Source organism: Nicotiana tabacum, chromosome 7 (genome assembly GCF_000715075.1).
Source record: "Nicotiana tabacum cultivar K326 chromosome 7, ASM71507v2, whole genome shotgun sequence".
Taxonomy (NCBI): domain Eukaryota; kingdom Viridiplantae; phylum Streptophyta; class Magnoliopsida; order Solanales; family Solanaceae; genus Nicotiana; species Nicotiana tabacum.
Genome location: NC_134086.1, coordinates 49,312,281 through 49,321,143, shown reverse-complemented (window position 1 = coordinate 49,321,143; position 8,863 = coordinate 49,312,281).

The following is an 8,863-nucleotide window of genomic DNA, read 5'->3' as shown; positions in this document are numbered from 1 at the left end:
TATATATATAATGCACAAGGGTTTTATAATTTTCCCATAACTTTAAAATTTTAAACTGATTTATTTCCTTCCCTTTTATTCATAAAATCCCCAATAATTATCCCTCAATTTATTGTTGTGTTGATTTAGTCATTTGATTTCTATATTTATGCCAAAACATGGTTAAAATATTTTTTGTGCATTTTTACAATTGCATTTTTGTATTTTTAAAGCTAAATTGCATATAATTGCAATATTAGCCCCATTAATGTATAATTATATTTATTTGCGTAAAATTGATCTCCTATATTTTGAAAATTTTAAATGTCTATTTTAAATCATTTGAGTACACAAAATTATTTTTCAGAAATTATTTATTATTTATTATAAATTATATAAGGAAAATTGGCTATTTAAAATGTAGCCAAATTTGCCTTTCAATTTTAGCCCAATTTAGACCCAACCCCAGCCCAATTTCTAACCAAATTACCCAACCCCAAAACCTGCACCCACCTACCAGCTCCAAGACCCGTCAAATCCCGGTCATTGATCTAAAAGATCAATGACCCTCGTCTGTTCATTCCTTTTTTATCCCAAACGACACCTAACCCTAGCTCATTATTCAGAGACTGTCGCCTCTATATTCTCTCATCTCCTCTCCTCTCTCAACCACTCAACCTAACCCTAGTTCCTTCAACCACCGACCTCCCTTTCTCCGGTCTTCTTCGGTGATCTCCCTTCAACTCCTAAGCCTCCAATGGCTCCTCTAATGCTATGCATGCCTTCTCTAAGGTCTTCAAGGGACCTAGGCCACGCCGACTTGCATCTAGGGTTTTCCATCTGGTCTATTCTTGGCTAATTCGATATGATTTCGAGCAAAATCATGTTGTACTTGTTACGATCTTTGAGATTTTAGACAGGTTCTTTCATCTCTACTTGGGTTTCTTCTGAAACCCTAATTTTTGCTTACATCTCCTAGATTTGTACGATTTTTAAATGATCTGAGTCTGTTTCTTTGATGTTTTACACTATCCTTGTAACTCTTTACAAGAATCATTGATTTCAAAGTGTTTTCACCTTCTTCTAAAATTAGGGTTTTCGGAACTCCTTTTAAAACCTTGTTTAAACTGATTCCTTATGTTTAAACTTCCATCTCTTGCATATTTCAATGGATTCTATAATTTTACTACCTTTTCAACGCACCTATGTTGAAAGCCCTAAAATTCTAAGATTTCTTTGTTTGGTTCTATGTGTTAGATAGGTTCTTTAACCTGCATGTTTGCTATGTCTGGTTATTCTACTCTATTTATATGCTGAATACTGAATCTTGACTTCCCTTTTGATTGATTCTGGATCTCCTATTTTATGGTTTGATTGAAAGACCTTCCTTAAACCCTCAATTTCTACCTCTTCTATTCAAATTAACTGATTCGCCTACCTTGTTTGTTGTAGTACTTTATTCTTGTTGAACTATTTCCTTAATTAGAGTTTTTCTGAAAACCTAATTATTTACCCTATACTTACTGGATTTGATTCTTTCCTTATTTAGTCATACACTGATTTCTTTCTTTATCTGCTACTTTTTCTTATCGTTTGAATTGATTCCCTTAATTTAAGGGAGTACTTGTCCTGATTTTGCTCTAATTGATTCTGAGTTCCATAATTACTATGCTACTATGATTCTTACCTTATTTTTATCTGATTTCGAACTACTATATATACACACTCTCTCATTAACACAAGACACACGAACACTTTGGTTAAAAGCTCTCTCTCACACTTAAACGTTTTGCTATCTCTCTTTTGTGCTACTTGCTACTATTCTGAGTTAGCCGACTGCAAGCCAAGGCTAACTATTGTGTTCTCCTACTCCTTCACTTTTGTTTACTATTTTCTTTACTGGTATGTTCTAGTTTCAATTCAGGTTCCAACAATAATATGGTTCTTTTATTGCTTCAATTCATCCTGTTTCTAGTTTGCTTTTACTTATGGTTTTGCTGTGAAACTTGCAGTTAATATGCTTACATGATTAGCATGTTATGAACTCCCCTTCCTTAGAACCAGTATGAGCATGTTACCCCTTCTATATAATTTGTCTCCATGTAATCTTGCACTATCTAGACTCTGATATGAATCCCCTCTAAGTAGTCTACACTCCTAACTGATATGGTTCAGGGATTGAATCATGTGGATCCTGTACTAAACCCTCCTAAGCATTGCTAGTTCGGTGACCCTATCTGATCAGTTGTGTCTGAGCATGTTTGTACCAATTCCTAAGACCTTTGCATGTTATGTGTTTTGTGTTCTGTGTATCCCCAAATCTCTTGACCCCTGTTTGTGACAACTGAACTTGCTTTGGTTCTGTGACCCCTGGTTGTGTATGGACCTGTCTTAAGGGTGTTGTGCTTGGATTGTTGTTTACTACTCCGCTCTCTTTTCAAATTGTCTTTGTTGTTTTACTAAAATATTTCAAACAAACTTCCTTTTAATACTGTTTTCCCACTAAAACCTTTCAACTATGTCAAGCACTCTCACTATACTCCTAAGTCAATAAGTTCTGCCCCCTCCAGTATGTGTGCTGCCTTGGGATACTCTTGAGAACCCTCTGAACTCTGGCATACTGAGGCTGGCCATTCCATACTGCACTTATTCAATTTTGGTTACCAAGTCTAGGTGCAAGCACTGCCTGGGATCCTTGAGATCCTTAGGGAACTTTAATGCACCTAGACTATGACATTATCCATGGAATTGAGGCATTTAAGGTTATTGGAGGCTTTGGAAATTTGGGCCTATCTATAGGCTCCCTATAGAATAACTTCTTATTTTCTTATTTACTTATATAATTCATTCATATGGTCTATAATAAATTATAAACGAATATTGGGGTGACTAGTGAAAGGGTGGGTAGTTATATGTTTTTGGGGTAATATGGGTAGAAACCATGCCTATAGGACTTTACAATTTGTTGTGTTTGCCTTTATAAGTAGAAACCATGCCTATAAGACCTTTGTATCTTGTCATGTTAGAAATCTTGCCTATAGGTCTCAATTGATTCCATGATAGGAATCATGTTTAATAGGTTTTAATCAGTTTCATAAGTAGATACCATGCCTATAGGATATAATCCAAATTAAGCTTCTGTTATAACAAGTGTTTATGTGTGTTTTCATTTGTCATCACGCCTACAAGTCTTTAACATCAGTATTAGACAAGTATATATCATGCCTATAGTGATTAATACCAAAAATTCTGCCTATAGATCTCACCTAAGTTTAGTTTAAATAACTGTCACGACCCTCACCATCGGGTGTCGTGATGGCGCCTACTATCGGAGCTAGGCAAGCCAAATATATAAAACATTTTTCCTTCTTTCTTCCAAACAATATAATAAACGAGACAAAATTTAAACAGAAGACTTTAAATCTAAAGCAACTGAGAACCAAAAGTGCGGAAGTTCTGAACCAAAATCCTACCCAGAGTCTGGTGTCACTAGCTCACGTACTACTACAGAATACTACAATCATTGTCTGCAAGGAAAATACATCATGTTTGTCTGATACAAGATGAACAAACGAAAAACATGGAAAGGGACTTCGGCCTGCGGACGCCAGCTAGGCTACCTCGAGAGTCCCTGGACTAAAGATAGCTCCCAGAAGTCCTACTGCTGCGGTCCGTAAGCTGCTTCCTGATCTGTGCACAAAAATGCACAGAGTGTAGCATCAGCACAACCGACCCTATGTGCTGATAAGTGCCTGGCCTAACCCCGGCGAAGTAGTGATGAGGCTAGATAGTACCTACCACAATTAACCTGTACAGATATATATACAACAAGTGCAAGAAAACAATAACAAGATAATACAAAATAAAACTAGGAGGGGACATGCTATCGGGGAGTAACAGATAAAAATGAAATATCGGAAATATCATATATAAGTGGACGGCGTGCCACACGATCCCATAATATCATATATAAGTGGACGGCGTGCCACACGATCCCATAATATCATATATAAGTGGACGGCGTGCCACACGATCCCATAATATCATATATAAGTGGACGGCGTGCCACACGATCCCATAATATCATATATAAGTGGACGGCGTGCCACACGATCCCATAATATCATATATAAGTGGACGGCGTGCCACACGATCCCATAATATCATATATAAGTGGACGGCGTGCCACACGATCCCATAATATCATATATAAGTGGACGGCGTGCCACACGATCCCATAATATAGTTCATAATATCTGACTTCATATAGTAGACCCCTTCAGGGGAGAATAACAACTCAATACCTTTAACCCGGCAAGGGTACAGCTAACAGCCCAAAATATCCCGACAAGGGAGAATATATATATCAGTCTACACATCCCGGCAAGGGAGTATTCACAACACATTCTCCTTTTAAATCATTTTTCCTCAACCGTTCACATTATATGAAACTTTTCAAATAAATAAGGAGCTTGTGTCACATTATTCGAATTAAAAGCAATCAAGACTCATGGTCATGCTAAACTTCGATGCATAGATAACCGTCACCATGCCTATACACCGTACTCCACATTAGCAAGTAGCAAATATCATCCTAATCCTATTCCCTCAAGCCAAAGTTAGAACAAACACTTACCTCGAATGCTCCAAACTCAACTCACGCTTCTAGTATAGCTTTACCTCTTGATTCTACCACCAATCCACTCGAATCTAGTCATAAGTTACTTAATCACATTAATAATTTCTAAATGAATCACTCCCCATGCATGAAAAATAAATTTTACAAGGTTTTTCCCAAAATGGTCAAAAACACCCCTGGACCCACGTGGTCGAAACTCGAGGTTCGGACCAAAACCCGGTTACCCATTCCCCCATGAATCCAAATATATGATTTGTTTTTAAATCGGATCCCAAATTGAGGTCCAACTTCTCAATTTGTAGAAAACCTAGGTTCTACCCAAAACACCCAATTTCACCCCTGAAAATCTTTGATTTGAAGTTGAAATTATGTTTAAAAGATGTTAAGGAATAAAGAAATTAAGTTAGAAATCACTTACCAATCGTTTTGGAGAAGAAAAGTTGTTTGGAAAATCGCCTCTTAGGTTTTGTGTTTTTGAAAAGTGAAAAATGACTGAGATTTTCCGAATTTGTATACCTTTCTGAGGACCTGGCGCGGACCGCACAAAAATGTGTTGCGGCCGCACCGAGTGGGAGAAAAATTGGGGCTTCTCTGAACCCTTCCAGTGCGGACCGCACTGTTTTGGTGCGCGGACCGCACTGTTTTGGTGCGCGGCCGCGCTGGTTAACCTAAAACCCTGGCCCTCAGACTCAGCCACGCGGACCGCACAGAAAGGCATCGCAGCCGTGTGGCTCCAGCGCGGACCGCGCGGAAATGACCGCGGCCGCGTTGGTGTCTGCAACACCTGAACCTGCATTTTCTTAAGTCCAAGACCTCTCGGGCCCCATTCAAAACTCACCCGAGCCCTCGGGGCTCCAAACCAAACATGCACACAACCTTAAAAACATCTTACGGACTTAATCGTGCGATCAAATCGCCAAAATAACATCATATACATAGGATCAAGCCTCAAACACATGATTTTCTTTCTTCAACTTTCATAACTCAAATTCTCCATTTTTAGTCCGAAACACGTCATATGACGTCCGTTTTTAGCCAAACTTTACAGATAGTGCTTAACACATATTTAAGACTTGTACAGGGCGTCGGAACCAAAATACGAGCCCGATACCTATATTTCTAACTCCTTTTCATTTCAAATTCTCATATCAAATTTCAGAAAAACAATTTCTTTCAAAAATTCATTTCTCGGGCTTGGGACCTCAGAATTTGATTCCGGGCACACGCCCAAGTCCCATATTTTTCTACGGACCCTCCGGGACCGTCGAATCCCAGGTTCGGGTCCGTTTACCTAAAATTTTGACCGAAGTTAATATTATGCATATTAATATCGAAATTCATCAAAGTTTTCAAATAATTCACATATTCTAACATAAAAACTTTCCGGCTACGCGCCCGAACTGTGCACGCCAATTGAGGCAACTAAAAGCAAGGTTTTCAAGGCTTCGAAAGCGCAGAACAAGGAAGAACTACGGTGATAACCCTTCGGGTCGTCACAATAACTCAATCCGGTTAACGCTTGGCTCACTTCTGAACTAATTTAATTAAGTGGTTTATATTTCCCTGAAACGAGTTCTTTTAAAAACTGCCTTAATCTGTTACTAGACATCATGCCTATAGGGATCAAAGGGTCCATTTCAAAACCTACTTTGTTTTACTATATAAAATGTAGTCATCAGTATTCCGCGTATAGGCAAGCATGTAGGGCATTTTCAAAACTTGCAATTCTAAAACTGTTTCTGGGACTTAACGTTGTTCTAACTGGTTTTTAAAAGCAATAGGCAACTGGTAGGATCATTACCTCTGAGTTTATAAAATAAACTGCATGTCTTCTATATATTCACTTAAACATTATGCCTTAGGATACCGTTTAACAAAAGGCTCTTATTTGTGCTTGAGTCGTGCTGTTTATGTGCCTTGTTTGAGGAGGAAACTTTGAGCCTCTAATTGCTCCATTTTTTCTTATGTGCTAATGTCCTAATTGTTTTGCCTGTCGCCTTAGTATTTTCACCTTTAAAATCTTAGGGGTTTGTCTAGAACCACCTATAGGTAGAGGTCCTAAATCCCTCCAGGACCATTAAGAAGGGATGGGTAACAGCACCCAATAAAGGTCGTTGACCAACACTCGCTTTGAATGACCATTAAGGGGATGGGAAGGGTAGATATGGGATATGTTGACTACGTGCTAATGTCACGTGTATCCCCTCATTGAGGAGTGTTTACTGGACATTGTGTGGGGTAATCCTATAGGTTAACCAACCTAGGACCTCCCCCTTTTCCCGATATTCTTTTGTTTAAGGCTTTGTTTTATACAACTTGTCCAAAAACTTCTATCTTATTTGAGTCATACAAACATGCCTTATTTTAATTATTTTTTCAAGTACTTATTTGGACTAATTCGTGACTGTCAGTTCGGTTGGGACTCACAGTTGTGGACCAAGAGGGGTGCCTAACACCTTTCCCTCAAGGTCATTTAGAGCCCTTACCCTAATCTCTGGTAATGCAAATCGATCTAAGAGTTAATCGCTCTAGGTGCCATAACACACCATAATCCGTTAGGTGGCGACTCTTCAAATACCCAATTCCCAAAAGAAAAAGAGTTATCACACCCTATGAATGTCAAAACCCGGACCTATCTCTGCGGAGGGAAAAAAGGGGTGCAACATTGACAACAGATTCAACAAGGATGTGATTGCGTGAAGAGACCATAGAATCATAAACATATAGAACCATATCGGTAATGTCAAACATAGCCAACAACCAATGAAATTTTTCCACAATGTTTATGGGAATAATCACAAAATTAACTTGATCCCATGCGACATTTGCAAGTAGCCTGTACCCCAATATGTATTCTAATATGAATTTCTGGGGTTTGATAACAACAAGCTTCTTATCGGCAGGAGCATTAATGTACCTTTGATAAATTTGTTCAATTCTAGTCTTGAACAAACAGTCAGTGGTTGTAAACCGTATTTTGTTTTGAGGATCATACTTTCCTCTCTTCCTCAAATAGTATAAAATAACATCAATATGCTAGAAAAAAATAGAGTTCATTATTTCACACTGCTTCATACAAATTAACTACAATTTTTAAACAAAAAAAGCTACAATATTCTTAAATAATAGAATACTACAGCTAATCATTAAATTCTGTCAAGGTATGTGTTTATCGTGTCGCTGAGGGCTTGTCCGGGAAGTGCAAAAGTATAAAACCACTCATTTTTATATACTTTCTCCACTTCAAGATCATACCACGGCTTAAGCTGATTATCTTTTACAGAATAAGGCACCTTCCTCCTATTTAAACACATAGCAATTACAATAAATATATAGATTCAACTGGAAATCCAAAAATTGAATGCACTCGAAAATATGAATTTTTTTATAAACTAACCTTTTGAAACCGTATCAGTACCAAAGAATAACCACTTATTGAATTCTTCCAACAAGTCAGGATTAACATCGTCGCCAATAACCCCAGTAAATGGATGCTTGATAAGGAAAATTGGAGGTCCAACAGAAGTGCTCCCCCTAGAATTTTTGTGTAATGACCCGACCGGTTGTTTTGAGCTCTAGTGTGTCATTCAGCAGTTTGAGGCCATAAGCAGCTTCACTTCAGGTATTATGACTTGTACGCATGGTCGGAATTGAATTCCGGGAAGTTCAGAGTTGATTTGGAAATAGAATTTGCATCTCGAAAGCTTTAAGTTGGAAGAATTGACAAGGATTGAATTTTTGAGTAAACGACCTTAGAATCGGGATTTAAAGGTTCCAACAGGTTTGTATGATGATTTGGACTTGGACATATGTCCTTATCGGGTTTTGGATGTGCCGTGAGCATTTCGACGCCTATTGTGAAAGATAGATTTTGGAAGAATTTCATAAATTTGGGTGGAAGTGCATTTCAATGCTATCGATGTACGTTTGGGATTCCGAGTCTGGAAGTAGCTCCGTATGGTGATTCTAGTATTGGTAGCGCGTCTGGAAGTGAATTTGCAGGTCTGTAGGTCATTTTGGAGTCATTTGGCTAAAGTTAGAAATTTGAAGGTTTTTGAGAAGTTTGACCGGAAGTGGACTTTTTTTATATTGGGGTCGGATTCCGCTTTCAGAAGTTGGTGTAGGTCAATAATGTCAAATATGACTTATGTGCAAAATTTGAGGTCAATCGGATGTGATTTGATAAGTTTAGGCATCAGATGTAGAGGTTTGAAGTTCTAAAGTTCATAAAGCTTGAATTGAGTT